Source organism: Jatropha curcas, chromosome 8 (genome assembly GCF_041381405.1).
Source record: "Jatropha curcas cultivar XTBG-Jc1 chromosome 8, XTBG_Jcur_1.0, whole genome shotgun sequence".
In the NCBI taxonomy this organism is placed as follows: Eukaryota; Viridiplantae; Streptophyta; class Magnoliopsida; order Malpighiales; family Euphorbiaceae; genus Jatropha; species Jatropha curcas.
Window position 1 is genome coordinate 8176012 of NC_143158.1, and position 15622 is coordinate 8191633.

Here is a 15622-nt window from a genome sequence, read left to right on the forward strand (position 1 = left end):
TCAGATTTTTCTCAAAAGATTGGAAAGAATTGAATCGAACGTGCTTGATTTATTTTATTTAGTAAAAATGATTTTCTCTTACTTAAACTCGTTTAATCCTCGGAAAAATGTTCTCTTACTTTGGTAAAAGTTTTATTTTGCTGCCACCCTTATTTAGTATCGAATCAGTCCATTCTTTGGAATCGATTAATCTGGTTTTAAATTGGAGATAGGATCCAGGAATTAGGTACGAAATGGGAAGGTGTTAGGCACCCATTTCGCCTGGTTAAACCGGCCTCCTCGTTGTCCAAAGATTCACAGTGATTAATAATGAGATTAACTCTTAATTGAGATGTAAAATAGTTTTAATGCAATTTTTGGAAAACATGCCATTCAAGCAAATTATTACAACCATAATAAACATGAAACATAAAGTATCCACAAAGAAATGGGGGAGGAGAAAAGTGATATAAACCACTCTAATTATTACAATCTACCCTCACCTCTCCAAATTTCCAAACTCAATCTATTTATTACAAATAAGGTATTATGTGAATCCCATTAAGAACCCTTTACATTTTACAATAAAACTTAAATCATAAATCCAAACCACAAATAATAAACATAAAAAATAACAAATATTCACAGAAGCATATATTAATAATAAGATCATAACACAATCAATCATTCAACAAGCATGAATATGATGAATGTAAATGATATAAGATTAATAAGAAATGGGTTAGCACAATAACTGTAAACATTAAACTAAATAACAAGAATTTTAAAGGACTGAAATAATAAAGAACAGAAATAGTAAAGTGCTTGTAAAAGATAATAATTAAATGATAGAAATTTAAAGGTTTTAACAAGATTTGAGCTCATGATCTTGATGTTCATCCTAGAAGGATGAACAAATCCACCAATCATTACTCTAAATCATGTTTTATTTGTTTATTTGATCCATATATGACATAATACAAGTCACGAAACTTTTAAGGTCGGAGCTTGGCCACAGGATCACCGAATCGAGACCTTTATTGGATTTTTATTCTTTCAAGACCTCTAAATTGAAAGGCCTTAGGCCACAAGGGATTATGGCATTCGTCTCATGCTTGTGGCGCACGCTACACGTAGTGGCGCGGGGCCTTTTCCAGATCAGGAAGGCTTCTAGTGTTTCTTCGATGAAAACAGGTGATCTGGGCACTAGTGGCGTGGGGCATTAAGATGTGGCGCATGACACTCTTGCAGGCCTCGCGCCAGAGAGGTGCAGAACCCCTTGTTTGATTGATCCTTGGTTTCCCTCACAACCAGACCAAGAAAGATGTCTTAAACATCGAAAAAGAAAAGAAAAAGACGAGAAGATAGATTAAACGTTCTCAGAAATTACCTTTGGTGGTTTCGTTAGGAGATTGAGTAAAAATGGATAAAGAACCCAACTCCTTGGTTTTCAATCCAATGATCCAAATTTCAAGATTAAAGTTTGTATTTTTAGGATTTTAGATTGATCACGAGGGGTTTTTTTTTATTGATTAAATGCTAGACCTCAACTTGAATCCAAGGTTAACAGTAGTTGCCTTAGGATTTTTGAGTTGAGTTTTAAAAATGCAAGAGTCTCCCCTTGTTTTCCAAAATCCTCCTCTTAAAACCTACCCCCAATGCCTATTTATAGACCTTTGAGGGTGGGGTGGCCCCATCTAGGGCTGACGAGGCAAAAATGCCATTGTCAAGCCCCGCAATAGGACTGAGTTCACTTTTACAAAATTGGACCGGGTGGACGGTGCACCAAAAAATGTATCGGGTGGGCCCAACGCATTTCTCAGGCCCGGTTTCACCGCGAAACACCTGGTAACCCAAAAAAGTAAAAATAGTTAAACACATCAGCAATCTCAACCAAGGACCATTGGTCCAAAACCAGGGCGTTCAGGAATCCCGATCCAATTTTACAGGAAAATGGTGTATTCATCGCTAAACCTTTTAGGGACAAAATTTAAGCGTATACACTCTCCCTCTCCATTTTTCCCTTTCTTCCTTTGAGCTTCTATATGTCGTTATCATTTAAGAAGAAGAAGAAGAAGAAGAAGAAGCAGTATCACTATTAAGGGGTTTCTCAAGCAAACATCAAGTAAGCTCTAGATCTCTAATCTCTTTATTTTTTTTTAATCCAAGAACAATCTCACTTATCAGTCCTCGTTGAGAGTAAGATTGGGTTTGTATATAATTTTTAGATCAAACCCTTAATTAAAATGATTTTTGTTTCCTTAATTAAACTGATTTTTACTTGCTTGTGGGTTCTTTGTTAACCGATTTTTACTTGCTTGTGGATTCTTTGATAACCAATTTTTACTTGCTTGTGGGTTCTTTGTTGTTCTTCTCCTTCTTCTAACTTGCAAATATGCCATGGAAATATCTCTTGTTTTCTTATTTGTGATTTTTGAGTGATCATTTATGCTTAAAATCAGAACCATAAATGCAGGCCCAAAATCAGTAACCTAGAAACAACCAAATAATAAAGAATTGAATTTCGTACTGTGCCTGCAGTTCTCATTTCAGGATTGCTTTTATATATATATATATATATATATATATATATATATATATATATATATATATAGCTACAAATTAACAATCATGTTAGTTTACATGGAGTTTAGAAACAAAATATTAATAACTATATTTTTAATTCAGCTTTCAAATAAGATTCTATGTTTAGAAAGAAAATATCATATTTTAATATTCAAGATAACAACTCCTTTATGGACATGAGATTGGGGGCGTGTGGACTGAGGAAAGAAAGGAACATTGTGTATTTTATAATTGAAGTCCTTTAGACGAGGGATTTATTCTATCTTAAGTCTATATTTGAAACCGAAAATAAATAAATAAATGAAGAAAATAACAAAAAATAAATAAAGAATCATGATATAACAAGCTACCCCTGCCAGTTTAGATTAGAAATCCTCAACTATGCAAACCTATCAAACTTAGTCATTCACTCACAAATAATTAGATGTGCAATTTGTTAATGAGAAAAATGGCAAAACCCAACTAATCACCAACTTACTAGAAATGCATTCGTGTATATGTGCTTATTGTTGGAGTATAGAATTATATTTCAATGTAAAATTAGTTGTATCAGTTTTTTATCTTTACTTTAGAAATTGATTAAATAAATTTCTTGTTATATTTTAAATGTATTTAACGCATGTATATTTTACAATAATGGCAAGACTTCCATTGACTAAAAGGAAAGAGATGGTTGCTTCTTGCATAGTAATTTATATTGAAATGATGATAACGATTATGGCAATGATGACTATGGCTGTGGATGCAATTGCTATGTTACAAGTCAGAGTTCCTAGAAATATTTCTTATAAATTTGGTGATGCTGCTCAACGATGAATGGAGGTTAGACTTCTAAATATTAAGACACTTATTCATAATGATGATGAAGTTTGCATTGAAAATTTCAGAATGAACCAGATGTGTTTTTATAATTGTGTGAGATTCTCAAATAAGTCGGCAAGTTACATGGAAATAGGAATATGAGTGTGGAAGAAATGGTAGATATATTTTTATACATAGTTTCACATCATACCAAAAATAGAGGAACTCAATTATATTTTAGAAGGAGCAGAGAATCAATATCTAGGTATTTTAATTCAGTCCTACATGTTGTACTTAAATGTCATCATCTTCTTCTAAAAAAGCAAGAACCAGTTGATGAAAATAACTCTAATGACAAATGGAAGTGGTTCAAGGTAGATTTCATTTACCTATGTTAAAACTTTGTGATTTTTTTTTTTTTTTGAACACAGAATATAATTCTAACAAATATACACATCTTGTCGAATTGTTTGGGTGCATTAGATGAAACACATATTAAAGTTCGTGTGGCAGAGAAAGATAAAGTTATATACATAAATAGGAAAGGAGATCTTTCAACTAATGTGTTAGGAGTCTGTTCACAAGATTTACACTATATATATATATATATATATATATATATATATTACCTAGATCGGAGGGGTCTGCACACGATAATAGAGTACTTAGAGATGCACTTTCTAGAAAAAATCCTTTAAAAGTTCCCCAAGGTAATGTATAAGAAAGTTAAATTTTTTTGTGTTATAAATCATGTAATTCATATTTAGTAATAATAGATTGCTTATTTTTCATTATAGGATATTATCATTTATGTGATGCTGGTTACATGAATTCAAATGGCTTCTTAACCCCTTATAGAGGTCAAAGATACCATTTGAATGATTGGAAGACTAGTAATGAACTAAGAACAGTAGAGGAATGCTACAACATGAAACATTATCGAGTAAGAAATGTCATAGAAAGGTGTTTTGGACTATTAAAGCTTAGGTGGGGTATTTTAAGATGCACACCTTGGTATCCTATAAAGACAGTTTCTAGGATCATCTCAGCATGTGCTTTATTACACGATTTTATTAGAATGAACATGCAATCGGATCTAATGGAGAATGAGTTAAATCAGTATGAAGAAATGGAACAAGGACCTCAAGATGTTTATGGTGGAGAGCTAATTGACCATCTAGAAAGTTCTTCAGAATGGAATAACTTTAGATTCAATTTAGCTAATGAAATTTTTTCAAAAATAGAGGGAAAATAGGAATAACTTATAATAATTACAAATTTGTATCAGTATGAGTTGGATGAATATTTGTTTGAATTGTTTATTTGTAATAATATGATTGTTTTTTATATTTTTTATGAATCACTTGTTACCTTGTAGACAATTTCTCAATTATGATTTATTCTTAATTGATTTTCTAATTTTGATATAAATGTTTATTTTTTGTTTATGATCAGATTATATGATTAGCATATTTATTATGCATTCATGATATTATTCTCTATGTAATGTATGCATATGCATGATAATTTTAAGGATGAATAATATTAACAATGGTCAAAGAAGTGCAACCTCAAAAGATAAAGGGAAAATGCTACATAATGACAAGGAGGTCTTATGTTAGATGGACAAATGCTGAAGACGCAGGTTTAGTTTCATGTTTAGTGGATCTTGTTAATATGGGTGGATGGAAACAAGATGATGGTCAATTTATATCTGGCTACCAGCTTCAAATAGAGAAGATGATGAAAGGCAAGATTCCTAATTATCAAATGAAAGCTAATCCATGTATTGACTCAAGGGTTAAACTTTTTAGATCAAATTATCATGCAATTGCTGAAATGAGAGGTCCAAGATGCAATGGATTTGGATGGAATGAAAGAGATAAGTGCATTACTTGTGACGATGAAGTTTGAGAGAATTGGGTTAAGGTATTACTGTTAAAACTTATTTTTACTTTTAGAAAGTGCATTTGACTCGTATAAGTATATCCATCACTAAAAAATTTAATTTTGTGCAGAGTCACCGAGATGCAGGAGGATTGAGGAACAAACCATTTTCTTTTCATAATGAATTAGATTATGTTTATGAAAAAGATAGTGCTACAAGAGAAGGTGCCGAAAATCCAGCCGATGCAATAGAAGATATTGAGTTAGATGAGCAAGAATAACAAAGTCATTATGAATCATGTCTCCCACCAATTTTTAATGGCGAGGTAGGTAATGAGTAAGAAGAAACAAGTGCTAAACCTATACATGCATTTTCTCATTCTGTTTAAACAACACATGTTGCACCATCAAACACTGGAAAGTTATTCAAGAATTTTCTGGTGAAATGGATAAATTAGTTAATTTGATGGTTGTTGGAGAACAAATTGGGAGACTTGCTAACTATTTTAAGCATGCATCTAAAGGGGTAGAAAGAAGAATGGTTGTTAATGTTGAGTTAATGAAATTCGAAGGCTTATCTCAACAGGATATTATTAAGGTAGGAAGGAAGATTGCACGTGATACCATGGAGATTAATTACTTTTTTAATTTGCCGGAGGATTTTAGGAAGACTTATGTACTTAGTTTATTAATCCCTAAATCTATAATTTACTAGGACTATGAGTTTTATGACTGTTAATGTTTAGATATCATAGGACTTGTTTATATAATATGAAGGCAAATGATATAGTAGTAGCTAAGGTAGTTCATATGTATGTAAAGTTATATATGTATATTTGGGTGCAAAAATGGTGATATATATGGCTAAAATATTGTTTTAGATGCTACAATTATGATAATGTAATTTTATTTATTATTATGTGATAAAAAAATTATAAGTCGGTTGAATTTAAGGTTTTATGGTATTTATTTTATTAAATTATTGCAAATTATTATTTTTTTAACTGAAATATTTTTAATTATTCTATTTATAAATATTATAGGGGTATTCTTGTTATTTTTAATGTCCCATTTAATAAATACAATTTTACTTTCTAGGAATTCAGTGTATCAATCAAACACAATTACATTGAACTTCCCAGAAAGTAAGTTCTTTGGAATTCTACTTCTCGAGAAGTGAAAACTTCCTGAGAAGTAAGTTAAAATGAATCAAACAAGGCCTAAGTTTGGATTGGTTATGGAGCCAATTTTTATATTATTTTAATCAAAATTTCAATTGTAATTTACTTTTAGAGTGCAATTGTAACAAATCGATAAATTCAGAGTGTTGTAATTCATTTGCACCCTAAAAGCAAATTAGAGTATAATTGCAACTAGGTTGATAAGTTCAAGGTGCCCATAGTACAAACGTCGATTTAGAGCGAAATTGTAACTACTTGAAAAGTTCGGAGTGAAATTGATGGTTAGTCCTATTTATATTATATACTACATAATGATGTGAGATAGGAATAATGATGTAAGATAAAAGGTAATTTAGTCAAAATTTTCTTGATTTTGTTATCATTTAGGGGAGTCAATAGGTTGATAAGTTCAAGGTGCTCATGGTACAAACGTTGATTTAGAGTGAAATTGCAACTATTTGAAAAGTTCGGAGTGAAATTGATAGTTAGACCTATTGATATTATATACAATGTAATGATGTGAGATAGGAATAATGATGTAAGATAAAAGGTGATTTAGTCTTTAGAGGAGTTAATTCTTATTTAATCCATGTTTAAAAATGTTAAATGACTTATATTTTGAGATGAAGAGAGCAACAAGCTTCCCATTATCAATTTTACATATCTCAATATAAGAAGAAATTCGAACCAAATCAACAACACTCCCTTTGAAAAGAGAGGCTTTCTAATGTTTAAGTATTTGAATTTAACTAATTTGAGCAAAATTTTGTATATTTTTAGAGAAAAAAAAATTCGCTTCTCATTAAAAAAATCTATCTCTAATTTATAGTTTTTATGATAGAGTTTTAAATATAATGACTTTTGAATTACTAATATTTCTTTGTTATTATTCATAATTTTTTCAAATTTTTTTATGTATGCATTTCTATTCTTCAAGTTATTGCCAAGGGATATAAGTTTTCGCTAATTTTTCCATCAATATTTCGTGTTTATACAGTAATATGTTATCTCTATTTCATTCATCATGTATAAATACAATATTAGCATTCTCTTTCCTTTCAAGTTTATTGGATGAATAACTCATTCATTAGTTAAAATAAAAAATTTCAATTTCACATGATATAATATTGTCTATGCATAGTATGTACTTTAAGTTTTTAGCAATTTATTCGATACACATATTTTACATCTCAAACTAAATATATTACATAGCCGCGTAAAGCGTAGAAAACCGCTTAGTTATAATGTATTCCCTCTGTCTCATTTTGCTTGCTTGTTATTCCTTTTTGAGATATTTTAAAATGTTTGCAAGATTTTTAAATTTGTTTATTTAAACAATTATTTTCCTCATCTCATGATAATCTTTATTATTGTTCGTTAAATGAAATATCTTTATTAATGGCTTACTAAGTTAAAGATTAAAAAAAAAGGTAAAATAAATTTTATTGACTAAATTCTTAAAATACATCAGAGTTATTGTTTGAAGAATAATATTTTAAAAATTTTAGGCACACAATGATGTTCTTTTGTTGCTTCTTTTAATTTTTTTTTTTCACTTTCTATAATATTACAACATATTAATAGCATATTCAAAGTTTACATATAAAAATTTTATAGTATCAACAGTGGTTTGAATAATTGATATCCAACCAATTCTCTTTCTGTTTTATTCTTTAAAATTATTTGTTTCTATTCAGCGTAACTGTCTCCATTCTTTTTCTTTTTTAATATTGAGGGAGGGAATTCAAATTTAGATCTATTGTCAGGTCGTATATATACTTATCACTAAGCTATGTCTTAGTATGCATAATCATCTCAAATTTAATAATCAATTGATGAGTAAATTTAAATTTCAGAAATATTTTAAGAGTAAAATTATTGAAGTATTAAATAAATAAAATTAAAATCAAATGAAATGTAAAAATATGTATAAACAAATATGTACTTAAATGACTTATTGATTATATGTTTACAAATTGGATTGTCAATTTAAATCACACTTTTTAGAGATATTTATTCCGTATATATTGAATTTTTTTGCTCAATAATTTTTAATTACGTTATCTTTTTTTTTTTTTTTTTTAGTAATTATATGATTCGCTTAGCATTCAATAATAATTTTATATATTCTTCATAACAATATTTATTAATGATTACTATTTTACCTATTCCTTCTCGAATTTATCAAAAAAATATTGTGTTGTAAAACTATTTTTTAAAATTGATTCAAATCTAAAATATTTTTTTCTCAAAAAAAATAAAATCTAGAACAATTTTCAAATACGTTAAGGGTTTCTAAAATTAAAAATTTACACCAAATTAATAGCAAGTTTAGCATTAAAATTCAGAAAATCACTTTGTTGTAGGTTTTTTATTGCATTTTTATTTGCTCAAAAATCAATGTTGTATTATTACGGTACAACTTTCAAATTATATTTATAAATATGAAACTTAAATTAATAAGTGTATCGCGCTAGGCTATATTCTTGTTTATTAATTGCTAGTTTTCTCGAATGTGCATTTTACGTTATTTGTACTAATTGATTTTTTACACATTGAAAGTAAATGTAATGTATAATCTTTATTAATTTTTTATTTTAATTATATATTATGAATAGTTTATATTACTAAAAATCTAAGAGTATTCACAAAATTAAAAAAAGAATAGTTTATGAAATAATAAAACAAAGAATTCAATAGTTAAATAACTTGTTAAGAAAATAATTATAATAATAAAATATTGTTATAATTTGGAAATCAATTTTTATGAAACTTAAATTACTTACCAATCAATTTAAAATTTAATTAACTTAATTTGTGTATGTACTATAATATTATAAATTGTCTATATTACTAAAATATGAGAAACCCAATATCAGTTATTATAATAATTACTATATTAATAATTATTTTAGAAAATCAATTATAATTTTGATATTTCTTTAATATTTTTATCAAAATTTATGAAGATATAATTAATTTTTCAAAAAAATTCTTTCAATATACTATATGGTTTGCTAATATAACTTGTGATATATATATATATATATATATATATATATAGTGAGTTTTATTTTCTACTCATATCAAATAATAAATCTTATACTCCCTCCGTCCCAAAAAGATAGTTCATTTTCTTTTTTTCACACAAATTAAGAAAGTAGCAATTATTATGGTTAAAAGACAATTTCATGCATACTTTTCTATTATGTTATTCTTAAATAATACATGAGTTATTATATTACCAAATTTAATATAATATATTTAATATTAATATTATATGGTTTTAATTTCAAAATGGTCAATTTCAGTTAGAAGAAAGGTGGAATCGAAAAATATTACTATATTTATATAATGCCTATAATATGTATATATTACCATAATATATATATATATATATATATATATATATATTATTACCATATTTCATATATACATTATTTACCTCATTTAATATTATATTAAATTGTTTCAATTTCAAAACGGTTAGTTCCAGTTATAAAAAAGGTGCAATTGAATAATATTATCATTTGTGTATAATACCTATAATAGTATATATTTACCATAATATATATATATATTACCATATTTAATATATACGTTATATACCTTATTTAATATTATATAATATGGTTTCAATTTCAAAAAGGTCAATTCCAATTATAAGAAACGTGGAATTAAATAATATTACCATATGTGTATATCACTTATAACATGTATATATTACTATATATATCACCATTATATTACCATATATATATATATATATATATATATCCTTTTTTAATATTATATTATATGGTTTCGATTTCAAAATGGTAAATTACAGTTATAAAAATGGTGGAATCCAATAATTTCTTATTTTATATATATCTAATATAATTTCTTATTTTATTCAATAGAATTTAGATTTAAAATTAATATGACAATCAAATTTAAATTACTTTTATTTTTTTAACTAATCAAAACTAAAATCGGCAAAATGCATAAATTTGACCTAAACTTTTTTTAACTAATCAAAACTTTTTTTTTAATATTATATTATATTGTTTCAATTTCAAAGCGGTCAATTCCAATTAGAAGCAAGGTGAAATCGAATAATATTACCATATATGTGTATTGCCTATAATATATAATATTATATATTATCATTATATTACCATTTTATATATATATATATATATATATATTAGCGTATTTAATATATAGATTGTAATATTATATTATATGATTTCAATTTCAAAACGGTTAGTTCCAGTTATAAGAAATGTAGAATCGAATAATATTACCATAGGTGTATAATACCTACAATATGTATATATTTACCATTATATATATATATATGTGTGTGTGTGTGTGTGTGTGTGTGTGTGTGTGGGCGCGCTCGCTACCATATTTAATATATACCTTATTTAATATTATATTATATGATTTCAATTTCAAAAAGGTCAGTTCCAGTTATAAGAAAGGTGAAATCGAATAGTATTACTATATGTGTATATTGCCTATAACATGTATATATTACCGTATATATCACTATATATATATATATATATATATATATATATGGTTTCAATTTTAAAACGGTCAATTCCAGTTAGAAGCAAGGTGGAATCGAATAATATTACCATATATGTATATTGCTTATAATATGTAATATTATATATTACCACACACACACACACACACACACACACACACATATATATATATATATATATATGTGTGGGCGCGCGCGCTACCATATTTAATATATACCTTATTTAATATTATATTATATGATTTCAATTTCAAAAAGGTCAGTTCCAGTTATAAGAAAGGTGAAATCGAATAGTATTACTATATGTGTATATTGCCTATAACATGTATATATTACCGTATATATCACTATATATATATATATATATATATATATATATATATATATATATATATATATATGTATATATATATATATATGGTTTCAATTTTAAAACGGTCAATTCCAGTTAGAAGCAAGGTGGAATCGAATAATATTACCATATATGTATATTGCTTATAATATGTAATATTATATATTACCATTATATTACCATTCTATATATATATATATATATATATATATATATATTACCATATTTAATATATAGATTGTATACCTTATTTAATATTATATTATTATGATTTCAATTTCAAAATGGTTAGTTCCAGTTATAAAAAATGTGGAATCGAATAATATTACTATAGGTGTATAATACCTACAATATGTATATATTTACCATAATATATATATATATGTGTGTGTGTGTATTACCATATTTAATATATACGTTATATACCTTATTTAATATTATAATATATGATTTCAATTTCAAAAAGATCAGTTCCAATTATAAATCGAATAGTATTACCATATGTGTATATTGCCTATAACATGTATATATTAATGTGTGTGTGTGTGTGTGTGTGTATATATATTATATTATATGGTTTCAATTTCAAAATGGTCAATTCCAGTTAGAAGCAAGGTGGAATCGAATAATCTTACCATATATGTGTATTGCATATAATATGTAATATTATATATTACCATATGTAATATATAGATTGTATACCTCATTTAATATTATATTATATGATTTCAATTTCAAAACGGTTAGTTTCAGTTATAAGAAATGTGGAATCAAATAATATTACCATATATATATATTGCCTATAATATGTAATATTATATATTACCATTATATATATATATATATATATATATATATATATATATATATATATATATATATATATATTACCATATTTAATATATAGATTGTAATATTATATTATATGATTTCAATTTCAAAACGGTTAGTTCCAGTTATAAAAAATGTGGAATCGAATAATATTACCATAGGTGTATAATACCTACAATATGTATATATTTACCATAATATATATATATATGTGTGTGTGTGTATTACCATATTTAATATATACGTTATATACCTTATTTAATATTATAATATATGATTTCAATTTCAAAAAGATCAGTTCCAATTATAAATCGAATAGTATTACCATATGTGTATATTGCCTATAACATGTATATATTAACGTGTGTCTATATATATATATATATATATATATATTATATGGTTTCAATTTCAAAATGGTCAATTCCAGTTAGAATCAAGGTGGAATCGAATAATCTTACCTTATATATATATTGCATATAATATGTAATATTATATATTACCAAATTGAATATATAGATTGTATACCTCATTTAATATTATATTATATGATTTCAATTTCAAAACGGTTAGTTTCAGTTATAAGAAATGTGGAATCGAATAATATTACCATATATGTATATTGCCTATAATATGTAATATTATATATCACCATTATATTACTACTATATATATATATATATATATATATATATTATACCATATTTAATATATAGATTGTAATATTATATTATATGATTTCAATTTCAAAACGGTTAGTTCCAGTTATAAAAAATGTGGAATCGAATAATATTACCATAGATGTATAATACCTACAATATGTATATATATATGTGTCTCTGTGTGTGCGCGCGCGGGCGCGCGCACACGTTTATTACCATATTTAATATATACATTATCTACCTTATTTAATATTATATTATATTATTTCAATTTCAAAAGTTCAGTTTCAGTTATAAGTAAGGTGAAATCAAATAGTATTACCATATGTGTATATTGCCTATAACATGTATATATTGCCATATATGTATATATATTATATGGTTTCAATTTCAAAACGGTCAATTCCAATTAGGAGCAAGGTGGAATCGAATAACATTACCATATGTGTATATTGCCTATAATATGTATGTATTACCATTATATTATTAATATATACATTATAACCTTATTTTGTAACATCCCTTCCCGGTCCACCCGTAAACCCGACTGAACCGAACCGAGACGCTACAAACTGGTTGACTGTATGGCCTGACATGCTGAAATCATAATGTATATTGAATATAATAGCATGCTGATGGTGTTTACAATAATAATGTACTTAATATTTACAAGACATGTTACTCATTTACAAAATGAAATGGGCCCAACTGTGTGCCCTGTACATGCCATGAAAAGGCTAGACAAAGATACACGTTAAAATGAGTAGCTACCCTGAAGACTGAGTCTTCTACAGATGAACTGCAGCAGTTGTAAGCTGACTCTCTACGGTCCAATCTCAAAACCTGCGAGTTAAACAGGTAACTCGCTGAGCAAATAAAGCTCAGTGGATATCTCAACATAAAAAGAAACAATTAAGCACATACATGTGTAGATAGAACCATGTAGGCACATAAGGCACATATAAGCACACATAGCATGACACTTTCATTATACCTTGATTATCTTTCGTACTGTTTATAATACTATATGATTCATGAAATGTTATGTCAAGATATCTGTATGGCTCCATAAGGTTATAGTGAAACCGAAGTGATAAGAAAAACTGTATGAAACTGGATGAATACTGTATGCTTGGCTGCTATGGCCCATATATAATCATATCCACTCAACGGCCTGTAGCCGGAGTATCAAACTGTATGGGGTGCAGATCTGCTATCCTATGTCGCGACATAGCCTTATCTACATGGTTTCTACCTAACCTCAATGGAGCATAATGTTGGTATTGTAAATAATATAACACAACATCATATTAATAGTTCATAACTTCATAAATCATAATGTTTATTTGATTTCACATCATTTGCATGCTTGAATGTTGTTTTGATACATGTTCTCATGTTGTATTTTGGTGTTAAAATGATTGGAGGTATATAAGTGAAGCAAAGGAATACAATTGCATTGAAAATGAAGTCCAAAAGTGCAGGAAAACACAAGTCGCGAGCGCGCCTTGCAAAGTCGCGAGCGCGCCTTGCAAAGTCGCGAGCGCGTAGAGTGCAAAATGAGAGACAGTGAGTTATCGGGCACAAGTCGCGAGCGCGCACTTGAAAGTCGCGAGCGCGTAGAGTGCACAATGAGAGACAGTGAGTTCCCAGGCCAAATTCGCGAGCGTGCGATGAAGGTCGCGAGCACTTACAGGCCAAGGGCCAAGTCGCGAGCCCGCACTTGAAAGTCGCGAGCGCGAGAAGTGCCAAATGAGAGTCAGAGGTGAAAGTCGCGAGTGCGCAGTTCACATTCGCGAGCGCGAGAAGTGCAACGCGAACTTGTCATGCAATTCGCGCGCGCGCGTCGGGTCTTCCATCCTGCACTGTCTGTACTCTTTTGATCATATCTCTCAATATACAACTCCGATTTGGATGATTCAAAAACCCATGTAAAGCTAACACATAGAGGAACAAATAACTCTTCTATGACACTTTCTAATTCCATCATTAAATGGGGTCAAGGTCAAAATCAAGATGAAGTTACTGGTAAAATTTCCAGCAAACCCTGTTTCAACATAAACTCAATATTTACTTCATTTATTCACTTCCTCCCCTGTTTTCTCACCATTACCAGTCCTCCCACTCAACATGAAGCAATATATTGTCTCACTAGCAATACACCACACAAATTGTCATGCAAAGAAAATGGAAAATGACAAGAGATATCAAACCTTTACTCCAAAAAGCTCGAGTTCTTCTTTAGCTTCTTTTTTCTACACTCTTTGAACTCCCTTCACCTATAAATAAGAATTCGTATGAATTCTAAAATAATAGCACCAAATGATTCAATTATGAACTTCAAGAAGGTTTACTTACTTGGATAGAAGAGAAGTTGAAGTTAAGGCTTAACTACCATTAAAATTGAAAGGAAGGTGAAAGAGGAAAGGAAGAAAATGAAGAAGATGAAGATAAAGATGAAAATGGGAAAGTGACATGGAGCTCACGGGTAGGTTCCCAAAATATCAATGAATTGTTATGTGAAACTTCCTAAATGGTACCTCAATTGTGAAAAGGCTACAACTTAATACCCAAGCTTGATCTTTTAATGCAACTAAATCCTAACCCTTATACTTTGATCTTTTTCTCTCACTCAAGTAAGTCCACTTATAATCTCATTCTACCCCAACCGGGTTTGGTTCAACTCGACTCTATGCACAGACTCAACTCAGTAGGATGTCACATATTTAATATGATATTATATAGTTTTGATTTCAAAATGGTTAGTTTCAGTTATAAGAAAGGTGGAATCGAATAATATTAC

At 28.1% G+C, this 15622-nt stretch overlaps 1 long non-coding RNA gene across 1 annotated transcript; it reads left to right on the top strand.

Moving 5' to 3' along the window:
• Positions 1–1975: 1975 nt before the first annotated feature.
• Positions 1976–5720, top strand: LOC119371453 (uncharacterized). The gene is made up of 3 exons (XR_005179070.2): positions 1976–2104; positions 4901–5295; positions 5385–5720. It is a non-coding gene; the product is annotated as an uncharacterized LOC119371453 (long non-coding RNA).
• The last annotated feature ends 9902 nt before the right edge of the window (positions 5721–15622 follow it).